At 44.4% G+C, this 6,000-nt stretch overlaps 1 pseudogene; it reads right to left on the reverse strand.

The window, feature by feature from the left end:
* Window positions 1-2,734: 2,734 nt before the first annotated feature.
* LOC147974768 (uncharacterized) lies at window positions 2,735-6,000 on the reverse strand (annotated as a pseudogene).

A 6,000-nucleotide genomic window follows, 5' to 3' on the forward strand; every position in this document is an offset into this window, starting at 1 on the left:
TAGCAATAATTTGTTTATTCACCTGGGAACTCCGAGTTTTATGCATGATGTGCTAGTACGCCAGCTTTGACGTTGAAGCATCCATATTATTTACACTATCGTTGTGTATGGCCTGAAGCCTTATTTTTTATTCTATTTTTTTATATAAATGCATGTACGTACCATTTTTGTACGACGTTTAAGCTTATGATGAAGTCTGGAGCCTGCTTGATGTTTATATATTTTTTTATTACCCTCTTTTTTTACGTCATAGTTTATACTCGTAAGTCATTGGAGTTTTTTTTGTGCCCCAGTTTATCTTGTAAGTCATTTTAACGATCGCCTTTACTTTATCTAGGTCAATTTGGATGCCATTCTTTGTGACCACAAAACCAAGAAATTTTTCGGAGGAAACTCCGAACGCATATTTCATGGGATTCATTTTCAAGTTATGTTCCCTCAAACGCTCGAAAACCATTGCAAGATGTTTCATATGGTCCTCTTCACGTTTTGATTTTACTACTATGTCATCTATATAACATTCAACGATTACATATAACAACCCATCTAAAACTATGGTCATGGCTCGCTGATATGTCGCCCCTGCATTTTTTAATCCAAATGGCATGACCTTATAACAGAATATGCCTTTGGGTGTCCTGAAAGCTGTTAGCTCTTCATCTTCTGGCGCCATTTTTATTTGATTATATCCAGAATATCCATCCATAAAAGAAAATATTTCATGATTCATGGTAGCATCAACGAGTATTTCAGATATAGGTATAGGAAAATCATCTTTATGGCATGCTTTATTTAAGTCCCTAAAGTCTACACACACACGGATTTGAACATTTTTCTTTTTGACTGGTACAATATTGGAAAGCCACTTAGGATATTTGACTTCCCTAATGAATCCAGTGGCTATGAGTTTGTCGACCTCAGCTTCTATCTTGGGGAGTAACTCGGGTCGAAATCTCCTTTGTGTTTGTTTCACTAGGGGAACATCGTCTTGCACGGCAAGTCGATGCACCGCCACTTCCGGATCCAAGCCTGGCATTTCCTCATAAGTCCAGGCGAAGACATCTTTGTTCGCAGAAAGAAACTTATGATATTCCTCTTTCTTCTCTTTGGACAGACGTGCGCCAATAAAAATCGGTCGCGGATCCTGGACTGTCCCAATATTTATTTCTTCTAAGTCATCAATAGTTGGCTGATTACCATCCTCCATTTGTGGGGATGCCTCAGTTGGGTCTACAAATTCAGTCGAGGTCATGCCAACCTCATAGCCCAGCCCATGTGTCGAGGTCATGCAAACCTCATAGCCCAGCCCATGTCTTTTTTCTTTCAAAGGCTGGCCCTCATGTAGAGCTTCGAGTTGTTCTCGGGACAACGCCTTTTCAAATGGCGCTCGCTGCCCCCGGCCATCGCACAACGACGGGCCAGTGAGAGTATCATATCCCATTCTCTGCATCATATACAATACTCGGTTATCGTACAGAGAAATAGGCAATGACTCATCATCTTTATTTTCCAAGGTGATATGAACCACATTTTTATTTTTATTTTCACAATCATGCTACTTCTCTTTATCTTGCTCAATTTTATGTTGAACCAAAGGAGGTAAGAGCATAGGCATTTTGGTACCTCTTTTAACAGATGATTTATCGATGACACGGAATATTGGGTCACCCTCTTTCCTTTGGTCACTTGGTATATACTGATAAATCTTTCGGCCAGATGAGGATTATGTAGCATTTTTTTACCATATTTGATTCAGGTACTACTACAGGCCTTGGCTTGTGTACTTTTTAAACAGGCTCAAAGTAGAATTTAGCATCGGCGTAAAAAGATTCAGCTACGGTGAATGGTCTCTTATCTGCAAATATTCTTATTGTTTCTCCATATTGCTCTTTGTACTTGACACACTGATGGAGTGTAGATGGCACAACCTGATTTTCATGCAACCATGGTCGGCCCAACAGTGCATTGTAAGATGTTGCTACATCAATCACATGGAATCTCACGTATGTAGATAATGCTTCCATTTTTAGTACCAAGGAAATGGTACCCATGGCCTCTTGACCTGACTGGTTAAAGCCGTGAATGACCACATTTGACTGACTCAAATCCTTAGGGGAATATCCAATCCTTTTCAAAGTACGCAGAGGCAACAAATTTATGGCGGATCCACCATCTATCATTATGCGATTTGTTGCCAAGTTGTCAATCTCACCAAACATAAGAAGAGGTCTGTTATGCTTCTTTGCTCCTAACAACATGTCCTCATCCGTGAATGTAATATTTAACACATCATTTAATTGGGCTTCAGTCTGTGAGACTTCCACTCTATAATCTTCAGGAAATGACAATGTTGTAACTAGTGCCTTGCGTAAATCCGAGGAAAGAGACAAAGCATCATACACAGAAAGCATAGCTGATATTTTCTTCAAATGAGAGATTACATCATACTTGACCGACACCTTAGAAGGCGGGTCAATTGTCTCATTCTCAGTTACATCTTTGTTCCTAGGCTCCTTTCTAGGTGGAGGATGTGGGTCAGCTAACTGGCGACCTGATCTAAGGTGGACCTGATCCACTTCTGGTGCATCTTCTTCGGGGAAGTGAAGGGACTCGCTATCATCCTCAAACACACCTATAGTGAGAACGTTGAATTCTTCACCAGGCGGAACCTTCATGCGCTTCGCCAGATGCTGGTATTTCTTTGGTACAAAGCGCAGAGGAGCGACATCTTCCATCACTTGGGGTAGTACACGGCGTTTTGGCCGCTGTTCCCTCCAGTCTTGGGGTTCTTGAGAAGCTGGTACACTGGGCCATCCATCACGGCTGCAGGGAACGTGAGCCTCTCTTTTACGCTGACCCTGGGACGTGGTCCTATGGCCGAGGTACGGGAGGAAGCCTGAAGAGATAATTGGGGTAAATCCATATCCTGATGTAAAAATCATATCATCATAAGTTGGCCTCATATTTGAAGATGCGCAACTCACCGAGCTATCTTGAAGAGTGGCAAAATTTGTTGTAGCCATCTTCTTTCCTTTCTTTAAGCTTTTGAGGAGATCAGTATCAATGGTCCCCTCATCGATCATTTTCTGTATGATATTCTTCACAACAAAGCAATCTTTGAGTGTATGGCCCAAAATGCGATGGTAGTGACAAAAAGTTGGGTCATGAAATTTTGAAGCTTCTTCTGGCCTTTTAGGCTTGGGAAGTTCTATAAGACTCAACTCCTTTAAACCATTAAAAAGGTCATCAATTTCTTCTACAGGAAAAGAATACTCCCTGTTTTGTCGCTCGCTGAGAGTTGGCCTCCTACTGACCTGTGCATCTTGCTGCCCTTGATTCCCTATAGGTGCTCTTCTGGGCTGGGACTGAGGTTTTACCATCGTTGTCTCCATGGCTTGTGCAGACTTGGGTTTCATCGACAACTTTTCACACTGACCACCTTTATCTGTAGGCTTGTTGAACATGTTTTTGTTCGACGAGCGACAAGCTGCATAAAATTTTCTATATCCGTGGATTTTGAAGCTAACTCTTCAAACGTGAGGGGCCTCACTCCTTGTAACTGGACAGCCACTTCTGAGCGGAGATTGTTCATGCACATGCGCACTGCTTCCGGCTCAGTGATTGGCTGTGGGCAATGAAGACTTAGGTTTCTCCGTCTATTTATGAAATCAGCCGCCCTCTCATTGAACCCTTGTTCAGTTTGGGTCAACTCAGTTATGCCCACCGTCCTCTGTGTGCTATAAAACCTCTCGAGGAATGAGTTTTGCATTTGTTTCCACATTTTTATAGAGCTTGGAGGCAACTTGCTGTACCAAGTGAAGGCAGGCCCAGACAATGTCTGTACAAACTACCTAAGGAGAAGTGCTCCGTTGTTAGCTGTATCCTGACAAGCAGCAAGAAAGTGTGCTATGTGCTCATGGGGAGATCCACTCCCGTTGAACGTACTAAACTGCGGCTGCCTATAATTTGTTGGGAAAGGAACTAGGTCCACATCAGGTGGGTATGGCTTAACATACCTTGGCCGCATCGAGTACTGAGTTTGCATTAATTACGACTTTACCCCTTCAGCGATCATTCTTTGGATCGCCTCAAGGTTAAGCCCTGCTCCTCCATGTTGGCTGCTAGCACTTGCGCCACCATCCCCTTCATTTCCTTTGCTCTGGTTATTGCTCATATGAATTCAAAGGGCTGCTAGCTCGTCTACCTTTTGCTGAAGTGTTGTCGTAAGGTTGGCTAATTGCTCCTCAACGGGACGAGTTTCATTCGCAGCTAGGACTTGTTCTGTATGCTCTTCACCATGGTGAAGTTCTGTATCATTCTCAGAAGGGCAAGGAGTGCTATCTGATAGGGGATTGTGAGACCCCCCATTGCTTGACCCAAGTTCTTCATGATCTGAACCCTTCTGGCTCCGCGTCGTGCGGCGAGGACCTTCTACAACAGTCTTACGTGCCTTCTTCCTCTTGAAGTGTATTGATGCTGAGGAGGTCTCGCTACTATTGTCTGTCACCCCTTTGACACCAACTGGCATTGCGTTGAATACTTCAAATGAGTTGCCTGAGACCTTCTTACGAGTTGGCCATGGAGCGAGAGTTCTGGTAGTCTTGTTTTCTGTACTTGCCATTTCTTTTGCCCCATTTCCTCCACTGACGTGGCTTGTTGATGGAGAATCTCTTCCTTGTATTCTGCTATACCCTGAATCAACTCGTACTGCCATCTCTCTTTGTTTTAGGGCAGCCTGCTTTTTGCGTGCATGAGCAGCCTGCTTCACATACTCTTGTCGTCGTGGATTTGCCTTCACAAATTCTTCATATTCTGGCCACTTCGATAGAGTTTCTACACGCCGCATGATGGCGCCACCAACATTATCAGCAGAGATAGAGCATCCTGGAAGTATTTCCTTCAAAGCTTGGCAAACATTCTGTGTCATGACGGCATGGAAGCTAGCATGGCTCCCTCCGCGAATCCTCGCATTGCTCTTCCTTTCTCTATTTCTGATGGGATATGCCACTTGCTTCCGTTGTTGATTGGTCATGTTTGCATCAGTTGCCACTGGGAAATCAAGCCATGCACGGTGAGCCCTCTGCCGTCGACGACAACGACGTGTTGGATCAACTGAGCCTTCAAATGATGGTCTTGGTGCTGGCACCGAGGAGGACAAAGGATCTGATATTGTAGCAGTTGGATCCATATGACCAGCTTGGAGGTCATCCGAAGTGAAAAACACCCCCTGCCACTGGAGCGAGCGTCTATTGCTTGGCTCTCCCACTAGGTATGGTCCAATGGGATTATAGCCCATGGTGGGGATAAATTCAGGTGCATCAACACGCGGTTGGTTTCTTGGACGAGCCGATCCTTCATGTGAGGAAGACTCAGTGTCCTCGGCCATTACACCCTTTCCTTTGTCCGCGGAGCAAGCCCTTTGTGTTGCCCCTACGTTGCTTGGGATAAGCTTATGGGAGCTTTCTCCTGACCCTTCGTGTGCGCCCACCTAAGTTTTGAAGGTGTAAGGGGCACTACGACTTTGGTCGATGTAGTTGAAGCAGATTGTCTTGGCGATGCCACCTTTAGTGATCATGTCCGTTTTGCGAGAACGGGCCACTCTTCGGGTGTCATGCGAACAACATTTGCTGGTACCTCATGTCTCATGACCTTGGTGGGTGACATCTTTGTGAAACCAGGAGGAACTGAAGTACATGAAGAAGCTTCGCGTACATGCTGATCCTTAGATGCTCTTGCAGCTGCACGCATCCTTCTCTTTGCTGACTTTGTGAGAATAGGAGTAAACCCTTCCTTCAGTGCAGAAGAGACTTCCTTTTCTTCTGGCTTAGTTGGGGATGCAGCTGTCATTTCCAAACTCTTGCTAACTGCAACCACAAGCGGACCAATAAGCACATCTAGCCAGAGGTCGCCAAAGCGGAGAGTGACGAATTGCTGGACCTGTCCCTCCATACCTTCACAATAAAGAAAACCATATATTAGTTTTCTTCATCTATTTTTTTG

Source organism: Triticum urartu, chromosome 4A (assembly GCF_056163025.1).
Source record: "Triticum urartu cultivar PI428250 chromosome 4A, HENAU_Tu73, whole genome shotgun sequence".
NCBI lineage: Eukaryota > Viridiplantae > Streptophyta > Magnoliopsida > Poales > Poaceae > Triticum > Triticum urartu.